This window comes from Passer domesticus, chromosome 20 (assembly GCF_036417665.1).
Source record: "Passer domesticus isolate bPasDom1 chromosome 20, bPasDom1.hap1, whole genome shotgun sequence".
NCBI lineage: Eukaryota > Metazoa > Chordata > Aves > Passeriformes > Passeridae > Passer > Passer domesticus.
The window spans coordinates 3,902,870-3,918,835 of NC_087493.1; the positions used below are offsets into that span (position 1 = coordinate 3,902,870).

At 45.9% G+C, this 15,966-nt stretch overlaps 1 long non-coding RNA gene across 8 annotated transcripts; it reads left to right on the top strand.

Annotated features, from left to right (window-relative positions):
- Positions 1–26: 26 nt before the first annotated feature.
- LOC135284280 (uncharacterized) lies at positions 27–15,603 on the top strand. 8 transcript variants are annotated; one of them, XR_010349716.1, is made up of 5 exons: positions 453–622; positions 3,804–4,082; positions 10,822–11,003; positions 11,884–11,923; positions 12,957–15,603. It is a non-coding gene; the product is annotated as an uncharacterized LOC135284280 (long non-coding RNA). The 8 variants fall into 8 exon arrangements; XR_010349709.1 differs by lacking the exon at positions 11,884–11,923 and adding an exon at positions 5,318–5,481 and having other exon boundaries at positions 12,957–15,601; XR_010349713.1 differs by lacking the exon at positions 11,884–11,923 and adding an exon at positions 2,617–2,674 and having other exon boundaries at positions 455–622; positions 12,957–15,601.
- The last annotated feature ends 363 nt before the right edge of the window (positions 15,604–15,966 follow it).

The following is a 15,966-nucleotide window of genomic DNA, read 5'->3' on the forward strand; positions in this document are numbered from 1 at the left end:
ATTACGTCAGAAATTTCTCCACACGCACACCAGTTCCAGTTATCTGATTGATACACTTAGACATCACGCATGAAATATGCTTTTATTCACGTATTTGTGTCTATAAACTGAAAAGGAGCCTTTATTCTGGAGGAAGAGTCCTGCAGCTCGGCGCTGAACTGCACAGCTCCATCAGCAGTTGAGCTGGACTCTGGCCAAAACCCAGCCTTATCTCTTCCAGCAACATCAGTGCAAGGAACCATGAGAGGTGAGTTTGGAAAATCCTTTCAGGGAAAAAAACAAGAAACTAAACAAAAACCCCAGACAAAGTCATGATGTCACTTCAAATCCACGGCTGGGAGATTCTGGCTGGTGTTCTTGGCCCCGCTCTCGGCTGTGGGGTCCTCGTGGTGCAAAGGGCAGAGTTTGTCTGACCCTAAAAATCATTATCAGAGGGCATGGCCCTCAGGGCTCCATGCTCCATGTGCTGCGCGGTGTGGAAAGGCTGGGGGGAGCTGGGAAGGCAGCCAGTGCAAAAAATCTCCCGTGGGGCCTCCCCTCTCAGAGGTGACGCATCACCACATCCCAGGCCAGCTGGGGCTGGTGTCCTCTGCTCCTGGAATTGCTTGGTGAGGGGATGAAGGTGAGGATGAGGGTTGGCAGGGGATGTTGGTCCCACAGGAGCCTCAGCTGGGTGAGGGCACCATTGGGCTTGGGCCCAAAGCCCTCCTGGCCCATAGGCAGGACGTGACAGGCAGAGGAGAAACTGGTGGAGAGCAGGTAGAGAACAAATCCCCGTGCTTGTGTTCTGTGAGGGAGCCTGAGAGGAAAACCATGCCCAGGGAAGCTGTGGCTGCCCCATCCCTGGAAGTGTCCCAGGCCAGGCTGAATGGGGCTTGGAGCAGCCTGGGATAGTGGAAGGTGTCCCAAGGCAGGGAGGTGGAACTGGACGAGCTTTAAGGTCTCGTCTCTGTTCACCTGCAGATCTGTGTGAGGCTGTGTGAACTGGGCTGTGGGAAGAGCCAGCAGCTCATTGAAAATGAGCCCATCTGCAAATAAATTGTCCCACATCACCCTGGGAGAGGCTCAGGGGCTGCCATTGATGGCAGGCCAAGTCACAGGGCCCAGGATGTCACCTTGTGGTCACATTTATGGCTTGGTGTCCCCGGGCTGCCAATGTCCTTCCTGCTGAAACCAGCTGGGACCAGGAGCCTTCGACCTCAATGACACTGGTCTGAGGGCAAAATGTGACCTCAGGGTGCTGTTTGCCTCACTTGTTTTGTCCCAGGTGTGGATATCCAGGTGAGTTTGCACAAGGAGCTGAGGTGGGTTTTCTTTCCACGCTGCAGGAGGCAGGTGGAGCTGGTGGTCACTTGGACCAGACAAAACACTGCGAAGCAACTTTTAGTTCTGTGAAAGCCAGGAGTGTTCAAATCATGACTTGTCCCACCAACATCTGGAGGAGTTTTTGTGCTGGCCTGGGCCTGGCTTTTGTAATTTTCAACCCCATCCCAGGACTTTGACTTCCTCTTTGAAAAACACCCAAGACCTGCTCAGAGAGCCCATTTGCTAAAGGATTTCCATAATCCATGAGCCATTAACAACCTCACACAAAGCAGGACCTTAACAGGCAGGCCTGGCACGGAAGCCAAAGCCCAGAGGGGCTTAATTTCTCTCCTGTCCTTCCCCAAAGTGGGCCACAGTTAATGCCAAAAGGGGTTTATGCTATTACTGCAAGAGCTCTTGGATCAAGCATTTCACTCACAAGCTTCCTATTTACTTCACTGCTTTAACACTCTGCTGATTTAAGCACATGAAGCTCTGGAAGGAAGCAGCAGCATTTGCAAAAAAAAAAAATTAAAAAAAGATACTTTTATAGAAATATTTGTGCATCCTGTGCAAATGCAAAGCTTCACAATGGCCAAGAGGAGAAGCAAAGCCCAAAGTAATTTAGCAATTTTTAACCAGACACTCAAAAATATGTGGGGGGAAGAAAAGTTATGGCAGGTCTGTGCAAATGCCTAAGTGTGGTGTATATATATATATATTACTGTATATGAAGGGGTAACCTGGACTTAGGGGTGTTTTGGGGAGCACAGAACAGTTTTCATGCCTGTGCAACAGCAGAGCAGCTCCCCCCACACACACTTGTCTTTTTTTTTTTCAGCTGAGAGACAAACGAGCTAAAATGACAGAGACAGAATGGAAAAAATAAGCAGACTTGGATCTGGACTAAATGTACTCACAGGATAGAATGTTAATTTTACCCAGATTTGGTTTCACTTGGGGAAAAAGAAATAGCATTTAGTTTCCCATAGCTGTCTGCATCATGTATAAATGTGGCACTTGCCAGTGTCACCAGAGCAGTGACAGGAATGGCCAGGTTGGATTTTTCTGCACTAATTCCCTTCCACTGGAGACATTTCCTATCAGCACCTGGCCTCTCCAAGCACTTGTGCTGTAGTAGCATCAGGGGTGAAGCTGGGAGCCTTCACTCCAAGTTCTCTTGCTCTGGTTGGCTTGAATCAAACCTTAATTAAATTGGGAGTGTTTTTTTATTTAATTAAGAATATTGAATCACTTAATAAGACACTTAAGTGTTACACAAAGTTAACTGTGAAGAGTTTGATGCTGCAGTTCCTGCTTTAGCTAACTCCTGATTGGATGAAGATTCCCAGCCATCCAAAAGGCTCAGGTAATTAGCATTTGATTAGGTCATAAGCTATTTTTAACTAACTACCCCTTAACAGTGTGCTGCCTACTCCTGTAGAAATGAAATATTTCAAATATACTTTTGAGAAAAACATGGAAATTCTCCCTCAAATAAAAGCAAGTTAAGGAAAAGTTATAGTAGGAAAATAATTGGCAATATGATTTTTAAAAAATTGACTTAATTTAATAAAAATCAGCAAATACCTGTGTCATTGGTGAGTTCAAAGCAGGGCCTGTCTCTGGTGCAAGTGTCAGGGGTGTTGTGGATGGGGGAAATACTTGAGGAAGTGTTGGGCTGTTTAAAAAAGGGGCTGTGGAAAATGGGACTGTGATCAGTGCTGGTGGCCAGCTAATAGGGCTGGTGTCCCTTTGGAGTATGACCCAGTACAGCTTCCTGTGGGGAAGCTGGGGGTGGCTGTTCTGCAGTGTGAAGGTGTCCAGGGACACCCAGGGACACCCAGGGACATCCACTGTTTTGCCTCATGCCCAACTCCTCCTCTGGGCAGAGCAGAGCTGGGCCTGGGACTAAGAACCAGGGACCAAAATCCAGGAAATCCAAGGTTTTTGGGGAATCTGGAAGGGGATATTGGATCACACACAATCAACCATGTCTGGATGACAGCAGAGAGTGGATAAGGAAGGGAAAAATCACCTTGTCTGTAAGATCCTGCTGTCCTTTACCTCTGTGGTATCCTCTGGTTTGGTCTAAAGGAACATTTGCAGTGAAGGAAGTGTAATTTCTATTTGCCTTGCACATAGAAAGGCCTCATCACAACACCAGGGGATGTCCAAAGGGGGCCTGACCTCCCCTCATAGCACAAACATTAAAATATTCTGCTGCAGGATCACAGTGACATCTGAAACTTCCCTTCATTTTCTTCCCCCTCCTTTTTTCTCATCTCTTTGGGTCCTTTGGCCCATATGTTGCTAATTTTCTGTCTTTTCAAAGCACTCTGTTTCATTTAAAGTCAGAATACATTCTATTCATCACCATGAATTCTAGGGAAAAAAGAGATCTCGAAGGTCAGTGTTCCCCTTAATGTATAAAATAAATGAGCAAAGCACTGGTTTTTTTTCCTTTAGCTTATTACTTTTCTTAATCTACTTTTTAGGTCTACTGTGGGAGATCACAGGAGGGACTTAAGCAGTTGCTCTTAGAAAGGATTCTTACATATTCTTGCAAGAAAGGAGTCCTTCAAAACTGCAAGTCTTTGTAGTTGGATCTGCTGAGCCAGACTTCAACCAAGCTAGTTACTGGTCAGTGAGCTGGGGTGCCACTGCAGTGACATCCACAAGTACCCAGAGGACTTCACTCCCCAGGAGCTCTCTTTCACTTGCTGTCCATCAAGTTTTCCCAGGAAAAAAAAAAAAATTCCTTCTTCTTTGCTAAGGTATTGCACCTACACCCTGAAATCCGTGCAAGGGAGAATAATGAGGAAGAACTGTGGCATTCTGATTTTTGCAGTAATAGTTCAGGAGACCTTACCAAGAGGCAAGTTAAACTGTTAAAATTACTCAAACCCAAGAAAAGCACGTAAGATGATCTGCTTGTTTAAATTCTGTTGTTGCAGAGGGTGGGTCCTTGGTAGAAAGAACCCAGAATTTCTTCAGGGGTTGAAATTCTAGAAGGTTTTGCAGCAGATCACGGTGCAGCCTGCAAAGAGTTAATGGCATCCTTGTCCCACTGTTTTCTTGCTTCTCTACAATTGGCAGTGACAAGAGCTGGTCTGTCCCCAGCTGTGACAGTGACAGCAGCCCTGGGCCAGCCCACACCAGCCCTTGCAGGCTGCAGTGACCCAGGAGGAGCAGCCAAACCCAAAGTCAACTCTAGAGCCAGCTGAACCTTTCTTTACAAAACCTCAGACCACATCAAAGTGCCTGGATTTGTGTTCTCTTATGAACTGGGGGTTTGGGCCAAGTTAGTTAAAATGTTCATCAGGACTCAGATCTTTGGAGTGAATCTGGGCCTGAGAACTGAACTAACCCTGGTTTGGAGTTCAAAGCAGCTGGGAGGTGAGTCTGGAGTGGGACCACGGCTGGATTTCTCCCATTCCCATTGCTGCCCCACACTGTGGATGGCCTTGCTTGGGAACCCAAATCACCCCAAAAATTTTGCTGCTGCTCATTTTCTCATCCACTTGGCCAGAGTTGGTCCAGCTGAAGCTGCAACCTCTTCCTTGGGCTTTGGTGGGTGCAGTGCATGAGATTTTCTGTGCACCTTCCCACCTTAACCCCATGAGGGCAGAGCCTTGTTCAGAGCACTTGCAGGGTGACTCGACCAGGAAATAATCCCAGGAAAGTTCCCTTCAGTGCTGCAAGATGCCTACTCTCATCTGGCAGTAATTCAGAGCTGGCACTTCATCAGTAGATGAACAAAGCCAAGTAATGCAGTACAAGTAAAATTATTACAATCTGGGGTGTTTCCAAAACAAGAGTCTGACCAGAAAAGAAAAAAAAAAAAAAAAAGAAAAAAGGAAGAAGAAAAGAAAAGATGGAAGGAGCAGGCAGGGAGGGGCTTTAGCAGCTGATAGCTTTGAGCTGTAAATTTGGTATAAATAACATTTCTGCCTGTTTTGAACAAGTGCAGGAGTTGCATATCTGTAAGTGAAAGTTTCTTGCTTTGCAGGATGGCTCCATCAATCTGAATTAAGTGTTCAGTGGGAACCAGAAATAATGCTACTGAGGAAATCTCAGCCTAAAACCAGTCAGCAGCAGGCAGCTGTTCTGGGATGCCTTTTCACCACGGGGCTATTTGATCTCCCTTGAGGTTGATCTGAGCCCTGCAGACGGGTAATGGGTTCTTTTTGAACAGCAGACCCACAACATTTCTGCATCTGCAATGGAAAACGCTGTGGCAATGAAAGGAAACGGGGTCTTTTAGGTCTTGTTTCTGGCTCTACCACTAATTTGTGCATGACCTTGGGCAAGTCAAAAAGCATCCCTGACCTCAGTTTACCTAGTGAGAAAATGGGAGTGGTAACACTTTGCAGCCTCTGAGGTTTTTAATGCAGTTCCCTCAGCCTGCTGAGACGAGTCATGGCTCTGCCCATCCACAGGCAGCCTCCTTCCTGATCCCAAAAATCCTCTCCATACACACCGAGGGTGCCCAGAACTCAGTGTTGGAGAGAGTTATAACCCACTCCTGACCCCAGAGCATTTCCAGGCAAGCATGAGCTGGGCTAATCCATCAGGATACCACTCACTGGTCACCTGATGCTTTCCTTGAGATTCACTCCTTGTTTTCAACCAAGAAACAAAATTGCTCTTAGAAAAGGACACACATTTTAAGCCTGACTTTTCCATCGTGTGTCACATTTGATTTGCACACAATTAATTTAACACCCAGCTGGTGGTAAAATTATGTGCTTCCTGAGCATTATGTTTTTTAAATTGCTTTCTTAATGCTTTCTGCTCTATCAGGGCTGTCCTGCTGAGGAAAGGGCTAATATCTTCCCCCAAATTCAACTCTTCTCTCAGCACTGTGGTACAGCCAAGAACAATATCCCTGTTGTAAAGGTGACTTTTTATCAAAGGTACCCAACAGGCTCTCTGGAATTCCTGCAAATCTTCCATGTCAGGAGATGTTTCAGATCCACAGCTGCTGGGTTCATTAGACCTTGCCTGGTGCTCATTTAATGGGGACAGTACCCATGGAGCACCTTCCCAGCCCCTTTCCAGCAGGATTTTGACATCCAGCTTAGCATGGACTTGCTGCTCTCTGAAATGGAGATGGGATTCTGGCTCTGGGAGCTGTGAAACCAAACAGGCAGCAAAATTTGTAGCAAGTTACAACAATTTTCTTAACCTGCAAGGCAGGGAGGGAGGGAGGGAGGGAGGGAGAGAAGAACCCTACACGAGACATCCCATGTCTGATCATACTCCACACATCCACGGCTATTGAAACTCTCTGATTCCCCTGTTTGATATTTAGTTGCAACATCCCATTTGTTCCAAGCAGATATGTAAAGTCTCTTTGGTATTCAGGTTCATTTAAAGATTTACATTTTCTATTTCCTTGCTCTTTTTCTGACTATGTACATAAAACAGAATTGTAAATGTTTAGGAAAATCAAAGCTATTCTTAGATGCTTGCAATTCCACTAAGTTTGTATTCTCTAATTTGCGCCATGAAAGGAAAAGGAAATCTGGGAGAGGAGCTTGTAGTTTGCTTTTTGAGCTTTTCTTCACTGCATTTCCATTGAAACTTGGGGCTCAGAGTTATGTTTCTCAAGGCGCTTTGAAAGTTTCCTCAGTAACCATTTGCTCCAAAGGATGTGGCTGCAGCCACCTCTCCTACCTTTCCAGAGGGCTGTAGTGAGGAGTTTTAAAATTAATCACAACAGAACCAGCTCTGGGAGATGTCCTGAAGCTCAGCTAAACTCCCCTACCCTGGAAAAACTGGTGATAGGTGAGTAAATTCTGCCCAACTGCTTTTTTACATAAATGCTGTGGTTTCCACGGTTTGTGGCTGGAGTGGAATTGGTTCTTAATCTCATGAGCCAAAATGCCAATCCATCTCTTCCCAGAGCCTGGGCCAGCCCCACTGGTGCTCCCAGATGCAGAGTTCATCCCTGTGGATGAATGTCAGAGGTTGTAAACTACCACGGGGAAGAAGCGGTTTCAGATTAGGATCTCTGGAAGAAAATCTTTCCCCGGGTAAATCCAAGCTAGATGAAATCTGCCCTTCTTTTTACTTCTTTCCACACAGTCAACACCTTGAGAAAGTTCAGCCCCACAATGCCAGCTGGGAAGGGAAATGCTGAACAAAATTCCCAACCAGCAGAACAAGAATTTTCAAAGGAGTGAGAGTAGCATTCCCTGAAGCGCAGCTCCAGCACTGCTTGTGGGTCTCTGCTTCTAAAAGTGAAATTTAAAAAAAAAATTAAATAAGTAGGGTTCTTACTTCACCCTTTGCCCAGGTTTGCAGCTCTGTGGGAAAGGTGGGTTTATCTAAACTAAAGTGTTGCAGTCACTGCGTGGCTTGGTGAACTCCACTCTCTAGAGTGAAATTCAGGAAAATCAGGCCCTCTCTCCTGCTCTGCCACCTGTCTGATGGAGAAACTAAATGCTTTCCTCCCGACACGTGCAGTAATGGGAATTTCTCATCCAGAGAAAATTCTCATATCTAAAATATTCCTCTGAATTAGAAAAACAAAAGTAAAAATAAAACCAGATATGTGGGATTTTCCACTAATGGAAATTATAATTGTTGGAGAATGTGAAGGAGAACTTTTCTCCACACCCAATGTTCAGATGTGCCCCCTTGTCCTTCCCAGCTCCAGGGACCAGTGAGATCTCCTGGCTGTGGCTGGGGATGGTCAGCAAGTCTGGATCCCTAAGGAACCTTCCCTGAAGCTACTGATGGAAAACATCAGATAAAAATTTGCAGTAACAGATTGTTTCTGGCGAAGGTTTTTTTGATTCTCTTCTTAAACCACAAAAGTGCTACCGACTGGCATGGGGAGCACACGTGCGGAGGGCAAACACGTGCCTGCTGTGGGCACCCACCAGCTCTGCTCAGCGAAGGGTTTGTGACTGTCCCTTGGCCAAAAACGTGCTGAATGTCCCCTCCAGCCCAGCTGGCCAAAGGGCAGACGTTCAGCACATCTGGGTGAGGTTAGAGGAATTTGGCCTAGTGTTTTACCTCTGCAAGTCAGCGCTGGAGGAATGCTCTGCACATATGAACTATCTCATACTCACCAAACCACTTATTAGTTTCAGGCACTGGCCCCTGTGTTATTATGGCCTTGATAACTTTATTAAATTCAGCCCCAGCTTATTCATCTCGCAGAATGGCCTTAACTATTTGTAGATATTTTAAAGTAGCCATCCTTGCATCGTGATCGCTTCCAGACCTCGCTGAGAGACACGCATGTGTTTGAAATGCCTGCTTTCCTTCTCCATTTCACCATAAAGTAGCCAATTTAATTTTGCACAATACCATTTGATAACAACCATGTGTGTGTGTCTTCAGCGTTTATATACTTCAGAGAAGGTACTGCTTGGTCAGTGTGAGATAATTTCACAAAGGAAAACGGAACCAGATGTTCCTCCTTTTGACTTGGCTTCTCCCTCTGCCTATCTTGTTTCCAATGTCAATCTCCACGCAGGTTTTCCATTACCTTGGGAAGGGGATATCTTTACACTTTGTGTTTTCATTACCGACCTGCCTGACAAAGTGTTGGGAGTAGCTGAGGTAGGTGATTATCAGCTTAGCACCTCTGAGATCATTATCAAACCTTAACGATGCTCAGGAGACAAACAAAGGCAGAGGTGTGCTGGGTGGGTTTCCAGAGCAGCTCCAAAGGGAAAGGTCACCTTTTGCACCAAATCTCGTGGGTACTCTCTGGATGCTTGGGATGCAACACTGAACATGCCAGGGAGGAGTGAAGGGCACCATCAGCTCCAGGAAATCAGAAAGAAAATTTTCAGTTGAGATGTCCTCACCCAGGTGCTGGAACATAGCCATCCATAGTTATCTGGTGATGACTTCCTGCTGTTCATGGACCTCCTGCCCAGCTGGAAGGGTCCAGGTGAATGTGGCAGCACCTGGGTGTGCTACCTGGATGTCAGGAAAGTGAAGGGGAGTTTCCCCAAAGCTGTAAAGTGGAAAGATGGGGACTACAGAGGGATTTGCTGATGGAAGGAGCTAAGCTGTGTAAAATACAGCTGGGAAGGGGACATCCCTCACAGGAGCTGGAGAGAACACAGAACGTGGGAGAGCAGCCAGAGAATTGCTGGAGATCAGGAAAGCCCACAGTCACTGAGGCCACCGGTGGAGAGCAGGTGACATTCTAGAATCACCATGACTGTCAGGCCAAGAGGGGACCATCAGTGACTGCAGCATCCTCTTCCTCACCCCACCAAACAGGGCACACTGGGGCTCACCCGCCCAGCCACCAGGGCTGAACCTGATGGTGGGTTCAGAAGTGCCAGCTGTGGTCCAGCTGTGGGATTCCTGAGGGTCAGGCCGTGCCAGGTGGATCCCATGGACACTTTGCTCTGGACCAGTCTGATTTACAGTGCTCACTGCAGGTGGCTCAGGCAGCAGAGCTGGGCTTCCTCACTGTCCACCCTGGCTGTGGACGAACCTGCACTCTGAGGAGAGGAAGGAGCTGGTTATCTGCTTTGTTATCAGCACTGGTCTGCCAGCGACTCATCCTGTGGCCAAAAAGCTGCTCGGGGGAGAGGATGGAATGGCAGCAGAGCCCCGGGATCAGGAGCTGCCCAGCAGTGCCATTGCCAGGCTGTAAAGCTCTGAGCCGCCTCATTTACAGGTGCTTTTACCTTGGCACTGGCTGTTATTAAGCTCCATTATGAGAACAACACTTTGTGATCCTCCCTGACTCACGGTCTTGTGACATCCTGGCAGGGAGAGCCCTTGGCTCCCGTGCTGGGGAGGCTCTTGGAAGGAGCCGCTATTGCAGGGAGAGTCTGGCCTGCATCACAGCTGCCTCTTGGGCCACTTGAGCCAGGCAGGGATGGATTCTTCTGCCTTGGACTCATGGAGACCTGTAGATGGTTCCAAGGACAGCAGCAGGGGGATGTCAAGGACCTCCAAGAAAGACCAATCCCTTTGGCTTTGAGGACACCACACAATTTCTGCTCGTTGCCTTTCTTTGCTCCTTTTTATTTGGGTTAGAATATGAGCTCAGCGTGAGCCTTGCATGTATTTGAGTTAAATCATCCCAAATTTGTGGAAAACCTTATGCAGGCATGAGCTGATCTCATGAGTCATGCTCATTGCCGTGAATGCTCCATGGCATATGGTAAAGCACTGGAATGGGACACATTCCCCAAGCAGCTGGCTGGAGTCGTGCAAATCCTGTTACTGGCTGGCACGAAGACCAATGAGCAAAGGTCCTGCAGAAAGAAGTCCTGATAATCACCATTTCTTAGGGACTAATCCTAAATGCCTCCGCTCCCTGTCACTGCTTGCGGTAATAACAGCAGGTGCCCATGCAGAAATCCTTTCCCAGTACCTCCTTCATGTCTTTGCTTTCCAAGAGGGAAGTTGAAAGCCTTTCTGACAAGGATACAGAAAAAACACTATCAATTTTTTAAAAGTCTTTTTCTCTTGAATTGTCAACTGTTTGTGATTTTCTTTTTTTTTTCTTTTTTTTCTTTGCAGCTGTTAAAAAAGTAATTTTGTCACTCAATGCACTTTCAATTCAGTAAATTGTAGGAGAAGGCAATTGCACTGGAGGCCTAGCTGGAAGGAAGGAGAGATATTTGCCTAATACATGCTTAACTGGCAATCATCTTGGCAGTGTCTTAGCCCTGCTGCAGTCAAGGTGGCTTTCATCACTGGAGGTATAATTTGTCTCTGCCTTTCCAACTGCTCCTTCCTCTCATCTCCTGCTCCGGTTTACCAGAACTCATAAAACTCCAGCTCCTGCCCCAAGCTCATGAGGTGCACAGAGACAAGGAGCAGTGCTCTGTGCTGATCAGCTTGTGGCAACTGGTCCATGCCGGTGCCTACTGGGAGAAGCTGGTGGCAGCAGAGCTCTGCCTCTGATCCAGGCTGGCTGTGATCTTTGTGCCTTCAGGGCTCCTTGGGACAGCCACCCGCAGTCAATTGTTCCATTGATTTCAGTGGGTATCAGATGAGATCTTTGGTTCCTGAGGGCAGGATTATCAACCTCGGGTATTTAAGGTGAGGACTCAGCTCCACAGGAAGGTGCATAGATAAGGGACTGGATTTTCGGCAGGGTGAGTTCAGGTATTCAGAGTCATTGCAAATTCTTGTTTACAAATTCAGGTAGGGAAATCCTCATCCACAGGTGTTACACACCGGCCTCATGCGAGTAACTTGGATCCCCCAGTTTGGAAAATACAGAATTATTACCTCTCTACAGAAAGCACCTTCTGTAAGGCAAAGAGAGAATCTTTGTCACACTTCTGTGAAGTCACCACAGCACACCTGGCACATGCCACCTCAATCAGTGCCCAGATCTTGTGCCACCACCCTGTGAGTGATGGAGGAGTGTTTTTGCAAACACAGCTCAGGGAATATGATGATGATTTCCATACAGATACAGAAATTGTATACTTTAACTTAGACCTTGTCCTGCAAAGCACTCTGAAAAGTCCCAAAAAAGTGCCTTTGAAAAGAAGCTGGTGAAGACCCCCATGCCCTTATTGCTCCTCCTCACCCCTCTATCATCCCAACACCTTGGTCTTTATTTTCTAGGTCATCCAGGCATGGCTTTCTCTCCTGTGAAAATGCTCAGGTCATTTGTTAGTGACAACAGGAGACAGATCTTTTGGTGATGTAAATCAATGTCACTTCAAAGCTTCCATGGAGCAATACTTATTTACACCTTCAGATACCAGATCCTTATGTTTTGCTTTTATGTGTGTCAAAGTTTGTTTGTTTGTTTGTTTTTCCCCTGAAAAGTAGCATTTTATTGCAAATTTCTATAATTAATCAACCTCATTTCTATGGCAATAGACACTATACAAATTAGTAAAATAAATATTCCAGCACAGTTTAATTCTGGCAAAGCCATGCTAAAAACCTTTCCATCATTCCTCATTATGAAGGCAGCAAAACGTGCTTAACAGAATATCTTATCAAAATTAGTGAAAACATTAAACTTCCCAAAAAAACCTCCTTTTGAAAAGTTGTTCTAAGCAAGTTTCTAAAATCTCAGAAGTATTAAATCCTCATTAATATAAGCTCAATGTATTTATGGTGTCAAAAATGTGTTTTATAAAAGCCAAAAGCAGAGTTGCACAAGTTGCCTCATTATCAATAATCTAGCATCGTCCCTTTTATGTGTCATTTCTTTACACAATATACTATCATTTATGACTTTTAGCAAATACATCATGGCAAAGGATTACTCTCATCAGAGGCAGTCTTTGAAAAGGATATGCTAATTTCTAGAGAGCAAGAAAACATCAAAACAGTGCCAGCAAATAGCCAAGGGACTTTCATGTCTTAATATCCTTCAGAAGTGCTTTATCTCCTAGTGCAACGTGTATCATAGTATAAACAGGAAATGAAACAGCCAAGGCATCAAAGAACCACCAGTGCATGGCTGTAATTTTAGATCAGGTTTAATAAAGGTTATCTGCAGCAGGCTAATCAAACAAAAGGGTGTATGTTTTAAAGCGCCATTTGATAATTTTCATTTAAGGCTCCCGATCAAAGAGATCCTAACAATGTCTTACTGACTCCAGATAGATCCCTTTGCCTCACTTTTCAAAGTAGCTTCGTTTATTGCTGGTAAAACTGGTTTTGATGTTCTAATTTTTTAGGTGGAGGAGAGATCAGAAACTGCTCTGGTTTCCTGTGCACCTTAATTTGAAAAGCAATAGAAAGACAGCTGAGAAGGAAATGAGCAAACACCGCGAGGGTCAGGAAGATCTCAGGGTCACTTTTGTGAGCTCTCCGTGGACCTTGATGCCCAGACAGCGGCTTCCATCCCAAACAGGATGCAAGGAGAGGAGACAAACTTGGACAGGACTGAGTCAGACCATTGACTAGTTAATGAGAAGGCAAAATATCCTGAAAGTGAGACTGAGGGGAAGAAAAGCTTGATCTCAGCTGGTTGCTGGGGAAAGGCAGGAGGAGCCAGTTTTTGTGACACTTCTCATTCTTGGCCAGCAGGAGAAGCTCCACTGGCACCATCCACACACCACTGAGGAAGGGAAAATGGCAGCTTTGACTGTCCTACCCTAGGACACAACCTGCAGAGATTTTCACTTGTGTTTTGTGACCAATTCCTGGATTGCACTTTCAGGCCAAATCTGATTCAAGTTCCTGGAAAAAAGGGCTGTTTGTTGATTTCTGAAAGTGGAGTAATCCCACTAGGAGACACTGAGAGAATCTACTCTCTTGTAGCAAGGGAGAGGCTTCTTTGGGATGCCAGTGGAGTCTTCTGTATTCCTGGTTTATTAATTATTCTGTTTGGGGAGCAAAGAGGGAGATGAGAAATTTTTCCAAATGAGAGCTTATCAAAATGGTTTTATTTCTGGCAAGGCTGATATATCCAAGGAGCTAAAGATACTTCTAATATTTTGTCAAGCCTTTCTGCACCACTCAAGCCCAGGGATGTTTCAAACTGATTTCCACACAAAGAAGATGTTTCCCATTAAATAGGAATGCTCGCCTTGAAAATAAATATCTCCCTGCCATGGGAGAGTTATGGTGGGATGGCTCATGGAAGAGCAGGAAAGGCTTACAATTATCCCAGTTATCAGGTGCAGGCAGGTCTGACTGTTTTGGGGAGAGGTCTCAGCTTTTTGGGACCAGCCTTCCTCAGCTGTGTCAAGAGGCAGGGGCAGGGCAGGCTCAGCACCTTTTTTGCATCACTGGTGGGGTTTTACAACTTGTATGTTTGTAAGGTTTGTTGTTATTTTTCATGTTCAGAAATCCAAAGCTCTGTAGGGGGGAGTTCTGAAGAAAAACCCAAATAAATAAAAAATTCACCCTTGGGTGCACTTAAAGTGGTTGGTGAGAAATGTGCTGACTCCCAAATGTTCTCCTTCCCACACACTTCACAAAATGCTGGTTTTATTCATATACATGTGTTTATACTTCCTGCTGATGCTCTCCTAAATATTTCAAAGTATCCTTATGAACCAATACACTTTTATCGTGGTATTTGTAGGAGCACAAGACCTTGGTTGTACCCATACAGCCCCAGTTTGCTTCTTTTCCCTTTCAAGTAAATTTTAAATTACCAAAGAAGTGCTGATAGTCACAAAAATCTAGTTACTGGCCATGAAAACTCAACCATAAGTAATCTCCCCAAAACCAGTCCCATGAAATATTCATGCTCTGGGAGCTCCATTCCAGGCAGGGCGGCTGCTTCCAACAGCAAATGCTTTGGGAGAAGAGAAATGGTGATTCCTCTGCTTGCAGAAATGAGGATGCTGCCAAACTCCTTGGCAGGATAATCTGCTAAAAAACAAGAAAATCAGGGTTGGTTTGTTAAAATACCCACAGCAAGTGTTAGGGTCCCACCGTGAGCAGCAGAGACAGCAGTGCCAATATCCCGTCAGCAGCTCCGTATCGATCCCGACCTATCTGCAGCCACCCTGGATCCCTCCCTGTGCTGGATTACTGCCTCCAGCACAGACACCAATCAATAGCGACTGAAGACTGGTAATGACCAAATGTCAGGGACTTTTCAGCAGCTTTTTTGAACTAATATTGGTGCTTCCTAATCCCGTTATCAAAGGGTACCATGAAAAACACCATGACGGTGGGTACGAGTTGCCAACCTTTCACAGATTCATATACTTGAGACCAGAAGAAACCACTCAATAATCTTTTTTTTCTGCTGACCTTTATTTCGTGGGCCATTAGATTTCACCCGTATCAAGTGCAATAACTGGCGTCTGACTGAGGTACAACTTGTGCTTGGCAGAAGCATATCTTCAAAGGAGAAAACCGGTCCTGATTGAAGACATTGGAGCTGGACACTTCACCACCCCTTGGCAGTTTCACTTGGTGGTTATGACAGTTTATTTCTGGGCACTCTTCTGCCTGAGGAAGTTAACTCAGGGCGAGGGAATGTGTGTGAATAAAGACAACAATCTCTTTCTACTTAACTGTCTGCAGACACGAGCACAGGCACAACAGCCATTCACAAACACTCCACAATGACTGCTGTGTCTACAGGTTTTATTTTGACTTTCTCTGCCTCGGGTTTCATCTACTGGTCCTTTTCAGTGTGTTCCCCTCCTAAGCAGAGATACACTGGCACACTCTTTCACACCTTGTCCCCGTCTTCTGCTTGGTAATAATCCCCAGAGGCACACATGACTCCTCATGTCCCCTCCAAATCTTACCTGTCCATTCTGCCGTGGCCAAACCAGAGAGCGGCTGAAGTCCTGGCCCAACTTTAATCAGAGTAATAGAGGTGTTGAAGATTGGACTTGATGATTTTGGAGATGTTTTCCAACCCTGATGATTCCATGATTCTAAATCTTTAGGTTCACGCCTTGCTTGCCTGTCAATAGACTGAGCTTGGAGGGGTTCTGCATCACCAGCCAGACAGACACCTTGTCACACAGTGGCCTGTGGCAAAGTTACTCACCCCTGTGTGCAGGGCTGGGGCTTTCACTGTCCCTGGAAATGTTATTTAAGGAGCTGTGCCTGCCCTGCGTGTGGGTGCTTGAGCTGTGCACCTCCAGCACAGGGGTGGGCCAGAGCTCCAGGTTTTACCCAGGATTTGTCCTGGACCTCTTCCCTGGACTTTGGGGAAATGTGGACACAAGCTGGCAGGTGGCAAATAAAATATACACAGTGCAAAACATG